This window comes from Myotis nattereri (genome assembly GCF_964212035.1).
Source record: "Myotis nattereri genome assembly, chromosome: X".
Classification (NCBI taxonomy): Eukaryota; Metazoa; Chordata; class Mammalia; order Chiroptera; family Vespertilionidae; genus Myotis; species Myotis nattereri.
In genome coordinates this window covers 38395949-38406063 of record NC_138078.1, presented here as the reverse complement: position 1 = coordinate 38406063, position 10115 = coordinate 38395949, and the positions used below count along the sequence as shown (strand labels likewise).

Below are 10115 nucleotides of genomic sequence, written 5' to 3'. Positions count from 1 at the left end.
CTGTGAGAGGGCACAGGCCAGGATGAGGGAACCCCAAGTGCACAAATTTTTGTGCACTGGGCCTCTAGTATAAAAATAAAAATGAAACAGTGAAGTGTTGTTCCTTTGGCTGGCTTAAGATCCCAATCTCTGTACTGTACTGTTTCTCAGGTTCCTGTTGCTGGGACTGAAGGCCTCTCTGTAGGCCAGTCTCTTTGGACTCTCCTGGAATATATATATATATATTTTAAATCCTTTGTACCATTCAGGGTGGAATCTGGGTGTGGCTGTATTGGTTGCCTGGAGACTGGAGGGAGGGGCTATCTTTTCAGGACAAAATGGCTGCCCAGGTCCTGAGCTCAGGTATGACTCAGTGCCAGACTCACTGCCACTTCTCCTGGACCCACACCTCTTCCCAGATTCCACAATTCTGCACTTTTTCCCGCACTTCAGCGATGAGTAAGTGTCCGTATCCAAAAGGTCCTATGAACTAGGTTCAGTAAAGAAAGGCACAGGCCATAGAGAGAGGAAAGACTGCACCTCTGCGAGCTCCTCTCCTGCCAGCACTGCATGGTCTGGTCAGCCCTTCAGGCTACCCACTCTGGGTTCAGCCTTTCATGACTGTGCACCCAGATCTAGAATCCCCTGCCTCCAGCAGTCCTGCTGACCTCCTTTCCACAGTCAGATGCTGTGCCTGTCCCAAGGGATGCAGCTTGGTGCTGTGCGGATTCCCACTGACCCTCTGGGCTCAGAAGTCTGGCAGACTCTTCTGCCAAGTTCTTTGATTTTACCTTTCTCCAGGCATCCTCTGCTGTTCCAGGCTGCAAACTGTCTCCCAGCTGAGTCTCCTTCGCCACTTTGGGTTGGATGTTATTTGTTTCAGTTTCTCATTCTATTTTCTCTGGGACAAGGCTTGGGGCACATCTGTCTATTCTGCTGCCATTTTGTCTCTCTAATTAATTCCCTTTCAATGTGCATGCATTTGTGCACTGGGACACTGGTAAGAGATATAAACTGCTATGTAGCTTTATTTTTAAGAAAAAGTTCCCTCACAATACATCTCTTCAGGTTTTGCATCAACTCAGAATCTCCAATTTGTTATATAGAACATTACAAATAGCTAAGTTAAAGTTGACATTAATTATCTCCTCACCAACATTTCTAAGTAAGTTAATGAAAGAGAAGATCAGAGAGGGCCAGGGAGGGGAAGAAGAAGGGAAGGAGAGAAACCAGGGACAGAAGGACGGGTGACATATTACTTGAATTGTGCCTTCAATGTCTCATGAGAAGGTTCAATACATCAATGATGTTTTAAATATATACCTCACACAAGGCTCATGTTAGTGGTATGGAGTTCAACATTGTAGATGATATAAAAGACAATACAGATGAGCAGAGAGACTATTCCAGGCGTGCTACTTATCAAATGTGAAGCATCCCAATGTGAGGAATTGTTTTGTGGCTGTAGAAGAACTAGTTACTAACTCTGGCAAGTGCTTGTACTTAGAGGAAAGGAGAAAACTTTCTTTTAATTTGTTCATTTCAAAAAATAAACTTTATTGTAAAAATGCCCATTTCTTTTTTTTAAATATATAATTTTATTGATTTTAGAGAGAGAGGAAAGGAGAGAAACATTGATGTGAGAAAAATTGATTAGTTGCCTCCCATACCCATCCTGACAGGACCAAACCCACAACCTGCGTATGTGCCCCAACTGAGAATAGAACCAGTAACACTTCAGTGCATGGAATAGTGCTCAACCAAGGCTCACCAACCAGGGTTCCATATTTTTTTTAGTGCATCAAACAAGAAGGATCTTAGCTTTTCTCTATCAAACAGCTGTCCAAAGTGTTTTCCTGTGACACTTATATGTACATCTATCTGAGCAGGAAAATTTCATTGCTTAAGCTGAATAATCAGAAGAGTAAAATGAGACATAACTAGGGACATCAATCTATGTATAGAAAACATTGAAATAGAATATGGGCACTCCTGTTTGACATAGTACTGGAAGGGCTAGCCATAGCAATTAGACAAGAAGAAGAAATAAAAGGTATCCAAATTGGAGAAGAAGACGTAAAACTATCATTATTCTCAAATGACACTGTATTGTAAACAGAAAACCCTAAAGACTCCATCAAAAAATTATTAGACTTAATAAATGAGTTTCTCTTGGGCCAACATCTTGGGGAGGCAGCAGCACATCCCTGCTCTCCTAGTCCCACGATGTTGCCCAAGGATCACATGAAGAAGAAAGATGTTGGAAAGTCGGCCAAGAAAGACAAAGACCCTGTGAACAAGTCGGGGGCCAGGCCAAAAAGAAGTGGTTTAAAGGCAAAGTTCAGGACAAGCTCAATAATCTGGTCTTGTTTGACAAAGCTACATATGACAAGCTCTGTAAGGAAGTTCCCAACTACAAGCTTATAACCCCAGCAGTGGTCTCTGAGAGGCTGAAGATTCGAGGCTCCTTGTCCAGGGCAGCCCTTCAGGAGCTCCTTAGTAAAGGACTTATTAAACTAGTCTCAAAGCACAGAGCTCAAGTGATTTACACTAGAAACACCAAGGGTGGGGACACCCCAGCTGCTGGAGAAGAAGCATGAACAACAGATCACACCGCCTGTACATTTTGAAAAATAAACCTTTATTAAATAATAAAAAACCGAATTCAGCAATGTAGCATGATACAAAATTAACGCCGAGAAATTCATGGCATTTTTATACACTAATAGTGAACTTAGAGAAAGAGAGATTTAAAAAAAAATCCCATTTACCATCACACCAAAATAATTAAGTTACCTAGGAATACTTAACTAAGGAGGTAAAAGACCTGTACGTGGAAAACTACAGGACACTGAAAAAAGAGACAGAGGAAGACATAAACAGATGGAAGAACATACCGTGTTCATGAATTGGTAGAATCAACATCATTAAAATGTCCATACTACCCAAAGAAATCTATAGATTCAATGCACTCCCCATTAGAATACCAATGGCATATTTTACAGATCTAGAACAAACTCTCCAAAAATTCATCTGGAATAAAAAAAAAAAAAAAAGACCTCGAATAGCTGCAGCGATCCTGAGAAAGAAGAACAAAGTAGGAGGGCACTCAATACCAGATATCAAGCTGTATTACAAAGCCACTGTTCTCAAAATTGCCTGATACTGGCAAAAGAATGGACATATAGATCAATGGAATAGAATAGAGAACCCAGAAATCGACCCAAACCAATATGCTCAATTAATATTTGACAAAAGAGGCAAGAATATAAAATGGAATCAAGACAGTCTCTTCAATAAATGATGTTGGGAAAATTGGACAGATACATGCAAAAAAAAATAAAGAAAGGAAACTAGACCACCAACTTACACTATACATAAAAATAAACTCAAAATGGATAAAGGACTTAAACATAAGACTGGAAACCATAAAAATATTAGAGGAATCCACAGGCAGTAAAATCTCAGACATATGCCAAAGCAATATCTTTACAGATACAGCTCCTAGGGTAATGGAAACTAAAGAGAAAATCAACAAATGGGACTATATCAAAATAAAAAGCTTCTATACAGCAAAAGAAACCATCAACAAAACAAAAAGAAAGCCCACTGCATGGGAGAACATATTTGCCAATGTTATCACCAATAAAGATTCAATCTCCATCATTTACAAGGAACCCATGCAACTTAACAAAAGAAGATAAGCAACCCAATCAAAATGTGGGCAACTGACCTAAACAGATACTTTTTGAAAGAGGACATAAGGAAGGCCAAGAGATATATGAAAACATGCTCAAAGTCACTAGTCATCTGAGAGATGCAAATCAAAACAACAATGTGGTACCATCTCACACCTGTCAGAATGGCTATCATCAACAAATCAACAAATGACAAGTGCTGGCGAGGATGCCGAGAAAAAGAACCCTATTGCACTGCTGGTGGGAATGCAGACTGGTGCAGCCACTGTGGAGAATAGTATGGAGTTTCCTCAAAAAACTGAAAATGGAACTTCCATTTGACCCAGTGATCCCACTTCAAGGAATATATTCCAAGAAACTAGAAACACCAATTAGAAAGGATATATGCACCTAAGTGCCCATCAGTAGATGAGTGGATTAAAAAACTGTGGTACATCTACACATGGAATACTACACTGCGGTTAAAAAGGAGTTCTTACCGTTTGCAACAGCATGGATGGAACTGGAGAGCATTATGCTAAGTGAAATAAGCCAGTCAGAGAAAGATAAATATCACATAATCTCACTCATTTGTGGAATATAAGGAACAACATAAACTGATGAACAAAAATAGATCCAGAGACAGAGAATTATTGGTCAGACTGTCAAACATCAGAGGGAAGGTAGGGAAGGGCAGGGGTAAGAGGAAGAGAGCAACCAAAGGACTTGTATGCATGCATATAAGCCTAACCAATGGACACAGACACCAGGGGGGTGAGGGCATGTGTGGGGGGAAGTTTTGGGGGCAGTGGTTGGAAAAGGACACATATGTAATACCTTAATCAATAAAGAAAAAAAGATCCCTCCTTAAAGAAATAGAATATGGATTTTGCCTTTGTATTCTTAAATTATATTATATTATTTATTTATTTATTTATTTATTTATTTATTAAATTTATTTTTATTGTTGACAGTATTACAGATATCCTCTTCCCCCTTATTGACACCTTCCTCCTTACTGGGGCCTCCTCCCTAGGCCTTCACCTCACTATTGTCTCTGTGAATGGGTTATGAATATATGCATAGAAGTTCTTTCGTTAATCTCTTCCGCCTTCGTTTGGGAATCCTCAGTCTGTTGCAGTGTCTATGTCTCTGGACCTATTTTGTTTGTCAGTTAATTTTGTTCATTAGATTCCATATAAAACTTAGACCATGTGATTTTGTGTTTCTGTGACTGGCTTATTTCGCTTAGCACAATACTCTCCAGGTTCCTCCATGTTGTCTCCAAGGGTAAGAGATCCTTCTTTTTTATAGCTTCATGGTATTTCATTGTGTAAATGCACCACAGCTTTTTATCCACTCATCTGCTCATGGGCACTTGGGCTGTTTCCAGATTTGGCTATTGTAAAGTGTGCTGTAATAAATATAGTGGTGCAAATATTTTTTTTTCTGATTGGTGATTCAGGATTCTTAGGATATATTCCTAGAAGTGAGATCACTGGGAGTTCCATTTTTAATTTTTTTGAGGAAACTCCATACTGTTTTCCACAATGGTTGCACCAGCCTACATTCCCACCAGCATTGTACAGGGTTCGTTTTTCTCCATATCCTCGCTAGCACTTGTCATTTGTTGATTTGTTGATGTAGCCATTCTGACAGGTGTGAGATGGTACCTTATTGTTGTTTTGATTTGTATCTCTCTGATGATTTTGTGCTTTTTTTCATATGTGTCTTGGCCTTCTGTATGTCCTCTTTTGAGAAGTGTCTATTTAGGTCCTTTTCCCATTTTTTAAAAAAATCTTTATTGTTCAGATTATTACAGATGCTCCTCTTTTTCCGCCCCATAGCTCCCCTACAGCCGGTTCCTACCCCCCCATGCCCCGCCCCGCCCCACTGTCCTCATCCATAGGTGTAATATTTTTGTTCAATCTCTTCCCACACCCCCATACTGCCTTCCCTCCAAGAATTGTCAGTCTGCTCCCTTTCTATGTCCCTTATTCTATTACATTCACCAGATTATTCTGTTCATCATATTTTTTATTCATTTAATTTTTAGAGTCACTTGTTGATATGTATTTGTTGTCACTTTGTTGTTCATAATTTTTTATCTTCACCTTTTTCTTCTTCTTCCTCTTTTTAAAGAATATCCTTCAGCATTTCATATAATACTGGTTTGGTGGTGATGAACTCCTTTAGCTTTTTCTTGTATGTGAAACTCTTTATCTGACCTTCAATTCTAAATGATAGTTTTGCTGGGTAGAGTAATATTGGTTGTAGGATTTTGCTATTCATCACTTTGAATATTTCTTGCCACGCCCTTCTGGCCTGCATAGTTTCTGTTGAGAAATCAGCTGACAGTCATATGGGTACTCACTTGTAGGTAACTAACTGGTTTTCTCTTGCTGATTTTAAGATTCTCTTTTTGTCTTTTGCCCTTGGCATTTTAATTATGATGTGTCTAGGTGTGGTCCTCTTTGGATTCCTATTGTTTGGGGTTCCCTGTGCTTCTTGGACATGTAAGTCTATTTCTTTCACCAGGTAGGGGAAGTTTTCTGTCATTATTTCTTCAAATAGGTTTTCAATATCTTGCTCTCTCTTTTCTTCTGGCAATCCTGTAATTCAGATGCTGGTATACTTGAAGTTGTCCCAGAGGTTCCTTACACTTTTCATATTTGTGGATTATTTTTTTCTTTTCATTCTTCCAGTAGGGTGTTTTTTGCTTCCTCGCATTTTAAATCTTTGACTTGATTCTTGGGATTCTCTAGTCTACTGTTGAATCTCTGTGTATTATTCTTTATTTCAGTCAGTGTATGATTAATTTCTGATTGGTCCTTTTCTATTTTTTGGCATTCTCACTAAGATCCTTGATGGTCTCACAAAGTTCCTAGGAGGTTTCTAGAAGATTCTTGAGTAACCTTATAACTGTGATTTTGACCTCTATATCCAGTATTTTGGTTTCTTCAATTTTTTTCATTTGTGACACTTTTCTTTGTCTCCGCATTTTGGCTGCCTCACTGTGTTGATAGAATGGCCTTGTGTGGTAGGTGTCCTATAGGGCCCAGTGGCTCAGCCTCCCCAATCACCTAAGGTGGACACTCTTGGTACACCCCTTTGTGGGCTGTGTGCACAGTTTTGCTGTAGTTAAGCCTTGATTGCTGTTGGTATCACTGGGAGGAATTGACCTCCAGGCCAATTGGCTGTGAGGACCAGTTGTGGCTACAATGGGAGAACTGCTGTCCTGGAGACACCCTTATGGGGCAGGACTTGCTTCAGTGGGGATTTGGTGCTCACTGAGTCTGCCCCTTGAGTGTGTTGCTTATGGATGTGAAGAGTTGTAATCTGATATGGTCTCACACTGACCACTGGGTACACTGGCTCTTTGATCTCCAAGGAGGTGCAAAGTCCGCAACTGCCTGTGGCCATCCAGCAGGAGCCACAGAATGAGCTGCAGATGCCTCCTCTTTGTTTGGGGTTTGGAAGTGCCCAGAAGCATCCTAGCAGTGAAGCACGGCAAGCTGCTGCTGCCACCGGGCATTGGGCCTTCTTTTGGAAGTTTTGGGGCTCTCTGACCCAGCTGTTGCCTGTTTGACAGGTTTTAGGCTGTGAATTATGCCAGTCAAAAAAGGTTAAATATTTATTATTCTACTATTCTCTACTGATATAAAAACTAAGAGAGACAAAAATTAGTATAATGATTACCAAGGCTTGGTGGGAGTGGAGAATAGGGAGTTATTATTTAATGGATACAGATTTTAAGTTTATGATAAAGAAAAATTTCTGGAAGTGTAAAGTGGTGATAGCGGCATAACAACATAATTGCACTTAATGCCATTGACCTATAGACATAAGAATCTGCAAGTCTTTCTATTATTTAAATCCAGTTGAATTTTATTATGCTATGAGAATATAAAATTATCCTATCTAATAATAGAGAAACATGGTAATTAACTGTAAATTTCCTACCCTTCCCATTGGCTAATCAGCGAGATATGCAAATTAACTGCCAACCAATATGGCGGCCGGCAGCCAGGCAGCTGAAGTGAACAGGAGGCTTGCTTGCTCCAGTGTAGGAGGAAGCCAAGGTTCCCCGTCTGCCGTTGCCGGCCTCTGACATTGCACTCTAAGATACAATATTTCAATTATAGAAGCTAAACACCACAGAAACCTGCTTTCAGCCAGCCGAGCCTCAGAGCTGGAGCTTAAACAGTGTTTCAATTTAGAAGCCAAACAAACCCAGATCAGTAGCCGAGGTCACAGAGCTGAAGCTGAGCCTCAGAGCTAAAGCCGGCTCTCAGTTCCAGTGACAGCCATAGAATAAATCCCAGAATAAAAAAAAAAAAAAAAAAAAGGAGAGGTTCGGAGCTTCAGTCACCCAACAGCCTGAAAACAGCCCTCAGCCCCTCACCCAGACTGGCCAGGCACCCCAGTGGGGACGCCCACCCTGAAGGGGGTGTGACCAGCTGCAAACAGCCATCAGCCCCTCATCCAGGCTGGCCAGGCACCCAAGTGGGACCCCCACCCTGATCCGGGACACCCTTCAGGGCAAACCAGCCGGCCCCCACAAGTGCACCAGGCCTCTATCTTATATAATAAAAGGGTAATATGCCTCCCAGCACTGGGATCAGTGGAGCAGTGAGGCCTCCCGAACCTGGGATCAGCAGAGCTGCGAGGCCTCCCAGCACCAGGATCAGCTGAGCCATGAGGCCTCCTAGCACCAGGATCAGCTGAGCAGCGAGGCCTCACTGCCCCAGTGTCAAGTGGAGCCGCGAGGCTTCCCAGCACTGGGATCAGCGGAACCGCAAGGCCTCCTGGCCCCTGCAGCAGCGTGACAGGGGCTAGCGTCCAAACCCCCTGATAGCCCTGTGACTTTGTGGGTGACAGGGGGCGGGGCCACAACCTCCCTATCTGCCCTGCTCTGTTCGTGACAGGGGAAGGCGCCCCAACCCCCTTATCAGCCCTGCTCTGTGCCTGATAGGGGGGAGCTCCCCAACCCCCTGATCGGCCCTGCTCTGTGTGTGACAGGGTGCGGCGCCCCAACGCCCCCATGGGCCCTGCTCTGTGTGTGACGGGATAGAGCAGCAACCTCCCCATCGGCCCTGCCCTGAGTGTGACAGGGAGGAGTACCCCAACCCCCTGATTGGCCCTGCTCTGTGTGTGACAGGGGGCGGTGCCCCAAGTCCCCTATCGGCCCTACTCTGTGCGTGACAGGGAGGAGCTCCCCAACCCCCTGATGGGCTCTGCTCTGAGTGTGACAGGGGGCAGCGCCCCAACCCCCTGATCGGCCCTACCCTGAGTGTGACAGGGGGTGGTGCCGCAACCTCCCCATCGACCCTGCCTTGAGAGTGACAGTGGGTGGTGCCCCAACCCCCCAATCGGCCCTACCCTGAGTGTGACTGGGGGTGGCATCACAACCTCCCTGTCCACCCTTCTCTGTGCATGACAGGGGGCAGTGCCCCAACTCCCCAATCAGCCCTGCTCTGAGCCCGACCAGGGGCTGCACCTAGGGATTGGGCCTGCCCTCGGCCACCCGGGAGGGGGCCTAAGCCAGCAGGTCGTTATCTCCCGAGGGGTCCCAGACTGTGAGAGGGCACAAGTGGGGCTGAGGGACACACACTCCCTCCCCCGCCAGTGCACAAATTTTTGTGTACCGGGCCTCTAGTAAATTATATTTTTCAAATTTGTTAAGTGTGTTTTTACTTTATCTTTTATAGCCTTTTTTAGGTTTAAGCATAACTGAACAGAAGGTACAAAATTTCTGATATACACTCTGCTCCATCATATGCACAATCTCCCCCAAAATAAAAATCCTGCATCAGACTGGTACATTTGTTACAATCAATAAACATATCACTATTACCAGAAGTCCATAGTTTACAGTCTTTTTTTAAAAAAATATATTTTATTGATTTTTTACAGAGAGGAAGGGAGAGAGATAGAGAGTTAGAAACATCGATGAGAGAGAAACATTGATCGGCTGCCTCCTTCACATCCCCTTTCAGTCCACAGGCTGATGCTGTATCCACTGAGCCAAACTGGTTTTGGCGAACATTCTTGTTCTTGTATATTCTATGGGATTTTACAGATGTATAAATGACATATCCATTATTAGATTACTAGAGGCCCGGTGCACAAAATTCATGCACTGAGAGGGGGGGGCGGTTTTCCTCAGCCCAGCTTGCACCCTTTCCAATCCAGGATCCCTTGGGGGATGTCTGACTGCCAGATGTCCGAACCCTGTGGGATCAGGCCTCAAAGGGCAGTCGGACATCCCTCCCACAATCTGGGACTGCTGGCTCCCAACCGTTCACCTGCCCACCTGCCTGCCTGATTGCCCCTAACAACTTCTGCCTGCCAGCCTGATCACCCCCTAACCACGCTCCTGCCAGCCTGATCGATGCCTAACTGCTCCCCTGCTGTCCCAATTGCCCCCAACTGCCCTCCCCTGCAGGCCTGGTCACT

General features: G+C 43.6%; 1 pseudogene across 1 annotated transcript; it reads left to right on the top strand.

The window, feature by feature from the left end:
- Positions 1 to 2205: 2205 nt before the first annotated feature.
- Positions 2206 to 2579, top strand: LOC308511232 (small ribosomal subunit protein eS25-like; annotated as a pseudogene). The gene has a single exon. The product of its transcript is annotated as a small ribosomal subunit protein eS25-like (transcript).
- Positions 2580 to 10115: the final 7536 nt, after the last annotated feature.